Source organism: Perna viridis, chromosome 15 (genome assembly GCF_037379345.1).
Source record: "Perna viridis isolate PV_CMFRI_1.1 ecotype Kerala chromosome 15, ASM3737934v1, whole genome shotgun sequence".
Taxonomy (NCBI): Eukaryota; Metazoa; Mollusca; class Bivalvia; order Mytilida; family Mytilidae; genus Perna; species Perna viridis.
The window spans coordinates 16,200,801-16,214,004 of record NC_142459.1 but is presented as its reverse complement, the minus strand read 5'-3'; positions in this window follow the sequence as shown (position 1 = coordinate 16,214,004).

The following is a 13,204-nucleotide window of genomic DNA, read 5'->3' as shown; positions in this document are numbered from 1 at the left end:
CATAGTTGGTGATTCAACATTTGTTTAATGTATTCTAAAAACGAGTAAACTAAATATGGTATAATGATAACTGTTTTACTTTTCCAAAACTAAATTGTTTATTCGAAGTCTACATCTGCATCGTCTTCAGCATCTCTCTTATTACGACAGTATTTACGGCATGCAATGACGTCCTTTCTGCACTCATTGTTGCACTTCTTGTTATTATTATAACATTTATCCCGACAACTAATGTTCATAGCTTCGCACACATCCAGGCATTTCCGGTTGCCATTTACTGTATCTATCATGGCTACAGCCAATACTACTGCCAACACTAGGTACGAGAACTAAAATAATAATAATAGTAATCATTATATTAATTTTCTACTGTTATACATTGATCTTAGTGATAAGTGCCCTCACTGCAAACAATTCTCTTTGGGTATGTAATCATGGGATTTTGCCTCTTTTTTTTTGTGATCATTTAATGAGTAAACCAAATATTTCATGATTACTGGCATTTGAATATTCAAGAACATTTTTGATTACTTACAAATATATTTTCAATACAAAAGCTAATACATAACGATCATTTGCATATTACTGGTAATTATACGACTTCTATGACCCTCCTAAGGAGGTAAACCTAGGGGAAGTGACATATCTCATGAAATCAGTGATATGTTTGTATCATATTCAATTTCACCAAACCCAATCAAGCTTCCATTAGAAACAGAATGAAATCAGTCCTAGTTACTTTGATGTTTACATGAGATTGATGTTAGATGGTGTATACAAACATACCAATGATTTCTAAGAGTTGTGTCCCTTACCCTAGGTCTACCTCCTTAAGTAGAATTTTAGTTGCGATTTCTTTCTTTTAAACTTCCACTGCCAACTAGCATAATTTGTTTTATTATATAGATAGTAGTGATTTACCGAATGGTGACAGTGTAATTTCTGCAATAAATTCGGTAATTTCGCGCTCTCTCCCGCCAAAAACGTCACAACACGAATATCAATCCGCCGTTCACAAAATTTTAAATTTATGTTGAATAATGCAGGAAATTTATATAATAAATAGAATAATCAATTGGTTATTCACTCTTTCCAAGTAATTATCATATTATGAATTTTGCGATGTATCCATAAAAATGTATACGTCAATCTCCATTTTTTTATTTGAAAAAAAATGCAGTAATACATGTACAAACATGAAACGTATACTTATTTCTTTATGTTTGCGGTGTATTCATATCTATATATTTGCGGTATACTTATTTCGTGACTTTCGTCTGTGTCAAATCATTCTCGAAATGTGCTGGCAATATTTTTGTACAATAAAACACAATATTTTTTCCCAACCACAAATTACGTAACACTCACTATTCTTGCGCAATTTGATGATCTATCTGAACAAAGAAAGCTAAATCTGTCATGTTTTTCTCTTTTTTTAAATTTTCCATAAACTAACTTATGAAGTCATTAACGTCGATCGGTAAATAAGGCTTTGCTAAAGAAACAATTTTTTTTCTACTGGAATCGATTAGAAATCAAATTATAATGATGGTGCAGATCCGGGTGTTAAAAGAATAGGCCTGCAGCAGCGCTAAGCTTGTCGTAAAAGGTGACTAAATAGTGCTCAGAACCCTAGCAACTGGGATGTGTGCCCCAGGCGGTGGAATGGGGTACCCCTGGCGTGTTACATGCTGGGGTTGTCACGCTATTATACGGAAAACCTGACCGCAAACCATAGTGTTGCCTCGTGTTGGGAAAGATGCCACGTTCCTCGCACGTTAAAGAACCCTACTGTGGTATTCTCCCGGAGTAGGAACCATAGGCCTCCGCCACAGGAGGGTAAATTGCCCGACCCTACCCACCTCTCCCTATTTCCAGTGGCTATCAAAATTTGTCGACCCCCCATTGTCCTTGTGTCCCATCCCTTTTTCATTTCATCATCATTTCATGTTCATTTTATCATCAATTTCATGTTCATAGTCTGAATATAGCTGAAATATTGCTGCTCGGACATTAAACCCCAACAAACAAAGAAACAAAAACAATTTAATTTTTGACCAGATTATGCGAAGAAAAACATGAGGGCAGTTTATTGTAAACTGTCCTTAAGTTGGTTTGCGAGCATAACTTGGTCAAATATTATAAAAAATCTGTTAAGTGTTCTAAGTTTGTGTTTACAGCTTTATTTGTGAATTAATGATTCTATCTTGGAAAAAGGTAATGTGGACATGGACAAGGTCAACATCTACGAAAGGGAGTAACACTGCATTCTTTAAAAGAAGAAATAGTAAGCAATTGAAGTGTTTCGGATATTTCTGACGAAATATCGTCAAATATTAAGAGGATTATAGAATGTTTTCACGCAAAAATTTGTAGAGTGAATTGAAATCAAAAAGAGAATGCTTTGGTATACGGTAGCAAAGATTCAAAACGTGTATAACGACGATGTGAAAGGCGGAAAATGCTAAGTTCATGTGAAGAATGAATACGACAACTGTTTACATGGCGTATTATGTTTTAATAATACTTAAATATTTTCATCACGATACTCCACATCATACCTGATTCTTTTTTTAACGTAAATGTTTTGTAGCTCGTGTTTTTAAACTAATATCATTTTATGGAAATTATTAAATTCAGTCGGAGAATAAGGGAATCGCATGATTGTTGAGACTTAACATTTATGTGTGTTTCGAGTAAGGCATATCGTCTAATTCTAAACTTTATTTGTCTTTACACACTTAGAAGTCTGAACATCATTTTTCAAATAAAAACTAAACTAAGATGTTTTTAAATGCTACAAAAGTCTTACCTGCATTTTTGGAATGAAGAACACAGACTGCAAACTAGATTGATTATGTTTGAGTAGGTAACTGCAGATTGACTTATATACTATGCAACGAAGGATAATCTTAATGATCTATTTATTGTTTTCATGTTAATGAATTGAAAATTAAAGATAGCATCACTGATGCTAACCACCTGACAACACTATGTACACTGACCACATGTTATCTGGTATTAACCAAAGATGTACATGTACACGTGACATTTCAACTTCATCAGTTGCAATTGATCACCACCCACGCGAGCTTTCTTGCTTTTGTATTCTTTTGTTTTGTTTTTATATAAAAAAAAAGTTTTTTGGTTTCAGCCTGTTGGGTATTGTTTGTTCATAGTGATTTAATCTAATATTTTATTATGATAATGCTATGACATATTTATTAATTTTTTAACTTTATTATGGTATTAAAAATTTTGCTTGTGAATCGAAATATTTTGTTTTAATTATGTGTTGTAATACCAAAAGTGACATTCAAAATAAAGTAAACGAAAGAATCTGCAATTCATCAGCTCTCACATGTGATGACTTGGTTTATTTGTTGGTTTTGCTCTTTATCGCGGAAATAAAACTTTGTATTGTAGCCTGAACCCAACAACTTGTTGCATGTTTTGTTTTTGTTTTTTGTTTTTTTACCACGGACAATTGAGAATGAACCAATCTGCCAAATATGTAAGTGAAAAATAACGCATTTCAAAGCCTACAAATGTAACTTTTTTTATTAAAAAAATTACTAGAAAGTGAGACCAGCATATGTAGAATCATGCTGATATATAGTCCTCTGCAGGTTAAAGTTAAGGTAAAGTCCAGAGAAGCCATTGAATATTGTGAAATTACCATAGAAGCCTATGGGAAGTGGAATTAGTGGTTTTTAACCTTAAGTTGAGGCCATGGCAAAATGAAAAGTTTCTTGGAATAGCTTTAAACTACTTGAAGATCTTGTAAACTTTGCTATGAGAGGAATACACTACAAAAATCCTTCACAATATGCATTTTTTTAAGTTATAGGTCCAAATTTTGGCAAATTGGTTTTTTTGGCTGAATTTTATGTCCTATCTTGTGAAAAGGGTAGAAAATTTAGTAAAAATATCAAATATTTAACTTTGAGGGCTATATTTACCTAAATATGGTGGTAATCAGCACTTGAAATCAAGTTTTGTGTAAATTTGAGCAAAAATTTGATTAGAAATGAGGAAAAACTCACTTTCATTACTGCGGTTAAGGACATATAAGCATTTCTTTATGACAACATGGAAAATCTATTTTTGAGTACTTTTTTTGCTTTAGGTGACCTTTACTTGTCATGTTTTATTGTGAAAACACTGTATTTACAAATGTAAACCCAAAGATATCACCTTTTGCGACAATTTAAAGATTTAGGGTTTTTGACATGTGATCAAGAAAAAGGGGGAGGCATGTCCGACATAAATTTTAAAAATAGACCAATTTTTCAGAAAATGACTATTTTTAAAGGCTATATGTTTATTAATATTGTTAAAAAACAAGTTGTGATTGTTTTTTTTATTTTAAAAGTCAGAAAAAGTTCTTTGCAAATATTTAATGCATTTAAGTATGGTAGAATATTGTCACTTTTTTGCTCGGGCAACTTGGTTACCCTATATTTAAAAATCAAATATTTAAGAAAGTGCATGTCATATTTCACTGAAACTTTGCAAATGCATTTAGTATGTGTATAGAAAGATACTTGTGTAGTTATTTATTTTTTCTAAGACAGAAAGTGACTCTTTAGGTTACAAACCACCAATTTAACCAATGAGCATTTGGAACGTACGCAAAAATGTTTTTTTTTTTATTATCTTCTTTGCTCTTTTTGCGGATAAAATAATTATCTAATCATCATCATATGAATATTGCTGTTATTAAATCGACTCTTTTTAATAGGCTTTAATTCCATATATTATTTTTTATAAAATAATATTTTTTTTTTATTATTTTCGTTTGCTCTTTTTGCGGATAAAACAATTTATATTGTTCGAATACTGTTATCATATTAAACATATTTATTCAAAAAAGAATAATCAGCACCATGAAAACTGATTTATTCAACGGGTCATAGTTTTCCTTTCCTCGTTTGTCTACCCCGGACTTGACTTCTTATAAACAAACCGACGGATGTTTCTAGAAAAGCAGAGGACGCTTACCCTACCGGTGCACCTGTCCATGCTCCCAGTTTTTTAGTGGAGTCCGAGTTGTTCATTTGTTTTTGTTACTTTGTATGTATGATTTTAGTTACTTTATGTTCTTTGTTGTATATGTCTGGTCTTTGTCCCTGGATTACATTCTTTTTATTACCGCTATAACCTTGGTTCCCTTGATTACTCTTACTAACAGTTATGATTACTGTAATTTTACAGTCATTCTTGTTTAAATTATCTCCGAATGTATTACATTTGTTATGTTCTAACAGCCAATCCATCTGTCACATTTAAATTCTCATCACAATTATTGGTGTATCATATATTTGCCAAAGCGGAAGTATATCATACCATCTGTTATTTTTTTCAATTACTAACCGTGCAGGTGAACCTGGTCCATGATCCCATTTTTGGTTGAGTCCGAGTTTCACATTAACTTTTGTTTCTTTGTATGTATCATATCGGTATTTTCATGTTCTTTGTTGTGTATGTCTGTTTTCTTTGGTTTTTGTTCTTGGATTACATACGTTTGACTTCCTCTCTCTAGAATCTTCTGCAATTTGTGTTGTTATACAACAAACATCGTTAAGCCACCATACACAATACTGTTGACCACTTCTTTCTCGTAAGGTTCCAACCTTCGTATTTGTTTCATGGTTTGGCCTAACGACGAACGTAAATTAGCAATTCAATGTAAAATATCTGTTTGAACACAGATGCTATACTCCAATCATTGATTGTAACATTTTAATAAAAAAGAAATATGTCGAACGACAAATTTATGCTCAAGACAAAAAGTATCCTCACAAAATATTTTAAAGTTTGAACGACAATGTGTTTCTGAGAAGATATTTTTACTGTTATATGTTTTCGGTATATGAAGAAATAACCTTAGTCACGGAGTTATTATGTTCAAAGACGTAAGGGGATGACCAGAAAATCTACCTTTATATTGTAGATGGTTAAAGTATTAAACTCACCAAATACGACAATGTCTACCATGGTGTAGATATCTTTAGTGTCTAAACATTGAAGAGGGATCAATTGATTAAATGATTGATTGATGTTTAAAACCCAAGAAGTATTTCAGCTATATCCGGATATTGAACATGAATGGTGAGACATTATGAAATGAAAATGCGATTGAATGAGACACAATAATAATAAGGTCGTCGAGTTTCGATTGTCACTAGACATTGGGAGAAGTGTGAAGGGTCGAGCATTTAAGCCAAGTCTTCCTCTCTTATCGAATACCACAGCAGGGCTCTTTAACGTGCAAGGAATGTTGCATTTTCTCAACACAGTGCACCACTATGGGTTGCGTTAGGTTTCCGTATTATGACCTGACGATCACAGCATGTAGCATGCCAGGGGTCCCCAATTCCACCACTTGAGGCACACAACCCAGTTACGCTGTAAGCAGAGCGATCTAGTCCCCCAGGGGTTCTGTGCGCTATTGAGTCGCCTTACAGTTATTATTAAGCTATTTATATAAAGACACACGTTTGTGAATATCAGGTTTTACGGTTTTTTAAACATGTCATTTGAGTTCGTTCATTTCATCAAAAAAGCCATGTTTGCTTTTTGCAACGAATTTTAGTTTGGTTTGGCCGATCTTCAAAAACAACAAATCTTAGTTTCTCACCAATATTAAAAAGTATGTTTAATTGTAGATAGTAACAGAAGTAATTGATTGTAAAACGTGTCTAATGTATGCTGCATCGTAGCCAAAAGTAAATATTTCATGATGATATAAGTTTCAAATTTCCGAGTCCAGATTATGCAAAGTCGGCATCTGCATCGTCTTCGACATCTCTTCTATTCCGACAATATTTACGGCATGCAATGACGTCCTTTCTGCACTCGTTGTTGCACTTCTTATTATTATAACACTTATCCCGACAACTGATATCCATAGCTTCGCACACATCAAGACATTTTTGGTCACCATTTACTGTGTCTATCATGGCTACAGCCAACACAAATGCCAAAAACATGTACTTGAACTACAAAATATGTCAATATCATTTACTATCTTTTCAGCTGGTTTTAATCTATACTGATAACTAATCGAAAAACTGTAAACGGTCGAAAGGAAGTCTTGTAGAATTGTGTCATGCAAATGTTCGTAATAGTGTCGTCTCGTTCGTGTGGTTTTTATGTGATGATTCGGCTGTTCCATGTGATTTTTTAATGAGTAAACAATTTGAATTAAAGAACGCTTTTGATTACTTGCAAAACATTTTCAAGAACATACTGAATGATAATGTGACTTAATTTGTAATATACTGGTGTTTGTATGATAACTAGAGGCCCTGAATATCAAGCATAACTTAGTATTTTGCCTCTTTTAAATCAAAACGCCCTATAACATATTTTTGTTTCTAAATTGTGCGACGTATCGAAAAAAGCATAAAGCAAAAATTCATTAAAAGAGTCAACTTACAAGTAAAATTAAATGATGATCAATAAATAGAAAGAGGGTATTTTCTATATTTCTTTACAGAGTAAGAATCTTACTTTATGCAAGAGTAATCAAGGGAACCAAGGTTATAGCCTTGGTAATCAAAAGAATGTAATCCAGGGACAAAGACCAGACATGGAAAACAGACATACACAACAAAGAACAAAGTAACTAAAATCATACATACAAAGTAACAAAAGTAAATGAGCAACTCGGACTCCACTAAAAACTGGGAGCATGGACCAGGTGCACCGGTAGGGTAAGCGTCCTCTGCTTTTCTAGAAACGCCCGCAAAATACTGGATAACTTGGATGACTTAAGTGAGTGATAAGACATTGTTTTAGTTAATATCAATTACCCCCATTTAAAATAAGCCATTTCGCCTTTCAACAACCAAGTCTATATTTATAAATTTTAACAACTCTTGATAGTAACATACATTTTTATATGTTGAAAAAACTATATTTTCTATGGTTTCCTATTCTCCGAGGAATAGTAGTATTTTTTTTTAATTAAATCTATTTAAGGAATGTAACTGATTACTTAAAATATTATCTTGTATAAAGAACTTCGACTCGTTCTACGCGGAATAAACCGCGCGAAACGGTTTACGTTATGCGTAAATGGAACCAAAGTTCATTTTAAAAGATTTATTCAAATATTATTACATTTTTTTTCTAATATAATATTTTAACAAAAACTATGATAAATTCATATTGATATATTCTAATACACACGCCTTTCCTCATACGGGATTATTTCATTGGTAAAAGTGGTCCGGTTAAATGTGGCGCGTTTTAAAATTCATGACCTTGTTGATTGATCATCTGATACGAAAATTTTGTATCCAAGATAAAAAAAAACGACGTCATCTTTTCTAACTGTAAAAATGGTCATATAAAATTATGGATTTTTAATATCATTTTAAGTAAAAAGTAATAACCGTTCGTGGTTGGTTCAAATAATGTTAGTGGTGAAAGGACATTCTTTATTATCGCTGTATACTATTTTTATGAACGGTTTACTTATTTCATTATATTCGTGGTATACAAATTTTCTTGATTTTCTCTGTATGCAAAATTTCTTTATTTTCGTGGTGCAGGATATTACATGTTAAGCAAGAACTGATCTTTAGGAAAGAAAAAAATGAAAGAGTGCTTCCGAACATGTAAGAGAAATGCCAGTGTTCAAATCGGTAGCGACAATTAATGTAAAGGAAATGAATAAGAGTATATTCGAAAAAAATAAGGTACTTTTCATATGGCGTATTGTATCAGAGAATTTCTCAGATTTTTTTTAAGTATTGTACTTTATACCCGCTAGTTTAAATATACTCTTTGCTTTATTAATAATATACTTAATTAGGTCAACTGCGATTAAAGGGTTCGATTTATTGATTGATTGATTGTTGGGGTTTAACGCCCGAGCAGCAATATTTCAGCTATAATCAGGCAGTAAACATGAAATGGATGATAAAATGAACATGAAATGATGATGAAATGAAAAGAGGGATGAGACACAAGGATAATAGGGTCGACAAATTTTGATTACCACTAGAAAAATGGAGGGATGGGTACGGTCTGGCAATTTAGCCACCTGTAGCGGAGCGCAAAGGTTCCTACTCCTATCGAATACCACAACAGGTTTCTTTAACGTACGAGGAACGTGGCATCTTTCCCAACACGAGGCAACACTATGGTTTGCGGTCAGGTTTTCCGTATAATAGCGTGACAACCCCAGCATGTAACACGCCAGGGGTACCCCATTCCACCACCTGAGGCACACATCCCAGTTACTCTGTGGGCAGAGCGCCTAGCCCCCGGCTAGTTTTTGAGCATTATTTAGTTGTCTTTTACAAGCTTAGCGCTGCTGCTTTTGACACCCGGACCTGCACGGGGCTTAAGGGGTTCAAAACAAATGGATGACCATTCAAGTAGAGCACATTCCGAAAATTATTATTTTGTTTTTAATCCTTCAAAATTTTTTGAGTAATTAAGTACTTCTCTGTCTAAGAATCAGGCAAAATGTATATAAGATGTGGAACATGAAGAAAAAAAAACGCAGAGATTTTATTGCATTATCCAAGTATTGTTACCTCATAACCTCCAGAAATTACCATCAAAGTGTTTGTAAGGTTTGCCTTTAGGATATTGATAGGTCAAATTTAGTTGAAAAGCACTATGGAAAAATGACTGGAAATTTTTCCGTACTTTTTTCCTATATAACCAGTAAAAAATATATATATGTCATAGATGCTTCAGAATTAATTTAAATAGATTTTCAGTTGTTAAATATATGTATTGAATATATTTGAGGCAAAAAGGATCAAATTGAGAAAAAACACACAAGATTTGGAGGAAAAACTAAATTTGAGATTTTTTTATGAAACCGAGTCCGGAACACATCCCCGCGTTAAAAATAAATGAAATTCAAATTTCAAACTCATCAGTGTTTGATTTCAAAGTTGTTTTTTTTTGTTTTTTTGTTTTTGTTTTTTTTTGTTGTTTTTTTTTTTACGTTTTAAGTTAAAATTTGTTATCCGAATTCGAATATTTGATGTTTTGTTTTTGTTTGTTTGTTTGTTGGGGTTTAACGTCCGAGCAGCAATATTTCAGCTATATTCAGACGATGAACATGAAATTGATGATAAAATGAACATGAAATGATGATGAAATGAAAAAGGGATGGGACACAAGGACAATGGGGTCGACAAATTTTGATTGCCACTGGAAATAGGGAGAGATGGGTAGGGTCGGGCAATTTAGCCTTCTGTGGCGGAGCCCTATGGTTCCTACTACGGGAGAATACCACAGTAGGGTTCTTTAACGTGTGAGGAACGTGGCATCTTTCCCAACACGGTGAACCACTATGGTTTGCGGTCAGGTTTTTGAAGAGAGGCAGTTTTTATCGATATAAATTCCGTATTTGAACACACACGTCTTGATTAACAAACCTGCCAAATATATAGGTTTTTTAGCATGTTTTAAAGGCCCTACAAACATAATTATAGTAGAAAATCGTGAGTATTTTTCTGTGAACAAAATCCAGGCAAAGTTATTTTAAGTTTTTTAAGGTTCAGCTAAAGTCAATATCTAGGACATTTTTTAATGGAATGTTTTCATTCATAGTTTTAATTTACATTTTGGTTATTTCGTTTTCTTAGTTGTGTGGTTTCTTTCTTGTGTAGTCCTTTTTCCTTTGATTATATTTTTCCGATTTCTGCTCCAATCTTGGTTCCTTAGTTTTACTCTTTTAATAGACATATATGTGCTGTGTCACCACTTTGCAAATGCCACACTGATTCTTAGTTGATCAGGTGATAATTAAGAACTTGCTTAGTGGTATATCTAGTTACCATGGTACTGAAAATTAACGACTGAATAAAGCAATAGGATTGATATTCGATATCAGTTTAGTGCGAAAATATATAGAACTTGAGTTAACTCCCATTTCCCGTGATTAGTGTTATGGGAGAGAGCAATCGTTTTTCCTACTACATCTTAGTCAACTTACATGGTTTGAAATCATTATATATTGGAGACTAATATACGGGTAAAAATACAATAATCCCGGCATCATGGTGATGGGTAAGTGTATTGTAAATTGAAAGATTTGTTTAGATACCTTGTAGGCTAATAAGTAATATGTATAACGTTAAGGTACTTTTTACTATTACATTAAAATGACGAATTTTATTTTGTTATAATAGTTTTTTATTCTAGGACCTAATAGGCTCCTGAAGTTTCAATGAAAGCATTTTATTTCGTTCGGAAAAATGAATTGCACGAAAATGACGACAAATTGTTCCTCACAAACAATAGTCATTTCACGCGTATAACCAACATTCTACATTTCGTACTGTTCAAGCTATTAAGAATTAAAATGACAATCTTCAGTCTTTTAAAGTAGATTTTTTTTCAGTGTGTAATAATGTCATGAATAATAAGAAAAATATAAAGAGTAAGTGAAAAACTTGGAAAATAGGTAATTGCAAGCTAATTTTAGTTTGTGTCTGCGGGCACTGTTTTGTTTTTGTTCTCAATAGGGTAAAAAACATGAAGTCACCCATGTATTGCAGTTTAGTAAAATTGTTGTTGCATAGATGATTTTGGGCTATTTATTTGAAACTATGGACAGGTGTTATCTATGCCGTTAAGTAACAAAGAAATAAATAAAACTCAATAGTTTTTGATTTATTTTATACACCTGAAACACATGAGAATGATACACGATGTTACAACTTTTATTAGGGAAGCGAGAACGTTTATTTAATGTTTGGATGATCTATACTATATTTGTTAGAAGTCCATATCTGCATTGTCTTCAGTAGCTCTCCCATTGCGACAATATTTACGACATGACATGCAATGACGTCTTTTCGGCACTCGTTGTTGCACTTTGAATTATTATTATAACACTGCTCTCGACATTCGATGTTCATGGCTTCGCACACATCCAGGCATTTACGCGAACATCCCTTCGGCTCCTGCGTATGGAGTGTTCATATCACAACTCATACGTTATGCCAGAGCTTGCCGAAGCCACGCAGACTTTTTGTATCGCGCTAGAACTCTAACAGATAGGCTTCTGGAACAGGGTTATGTTGCTACAAGATTGAAGTCATCACTACAGAAGTTTTATGGTCGTCATAATGAACTCGTGGATCGTTATGGTGTATCCATCAGCACCATGAAAACTGATTTATTCAACGGGTCATGGTTTTCCTTTTCTCGTTTGTCTACCCTGGAACTGACTTTTTATGAGCAACTCGGCGGGTGTTCTAGAAAAGCAGAGGACGCTTACCCTACCGGTGCACCTGGCCCATGCTCCCAGTTTTTAGTGGAGTCCGAGTTGCTCATTTACTTTTGTTACTATGTATGTATGAAATTAGTTGCTTTATGTTCTTTGTTGTGAATGTATGTTTTCCATGTCTGGTCTTTGTCCCTGTATTACATTCTTTTGATTACCGCTATAGCCTTGGTTCCCTTGATTACTCTTTAACTGTATCTATCATGGCTACAGCCAACACAACTGCCAACATTATGTATTTGACCTAAAACACATTAAAACAAAATCATGCGTACATGATACACTATGCATGAAAACCTATAGATGGAGTGTTTTCAACTGAAAGAAATGTCATATACAATGTAACATTATATTGTGTTCATTGCCTCGTTTATGTATTTCCAATAAAAATAATAATGTCTTAATGAGGTAGACCTTGGATAAGTGACATAACCATTGAAATCATTGATATGTATCATATTCAATTTCATCAAAGCCTATCAAGCTTTCATTTGAAACAGAATGAAATTCGTCCAAGTTATTTTGATACTTGCTTGGGGCTGATGTAAAATGCTTAATACAAACGTTTCAATGATTTGTAGGCTAAAAACCACTAATTCCACTTTCCATAGGCTTCTATGCTAATTTCACAATATTCAATGGCTTCTCTGGACTTTACCTTAACTTTAACCTGCAGAGGACTATATATCAGCATGATTCTACATATGTCAGCTCGCAATCCTCAGAATGGCATGTGGGGTTAGCAGACTTGCAGTGCAGTACTGGTCACCGGAAGTGAAGGGTCTATAAATAGCATGGGAAATCCCAGTGTTTTCACAAGATAGGGGTATATTTAAAAATCATTATGGAGATTAGGCTTCACATCACAAGAAGCAAAATGCACCTATAAAATGTACAGAAATGTTTTTCCTTTCAGAAACTGTTTAAATTTTT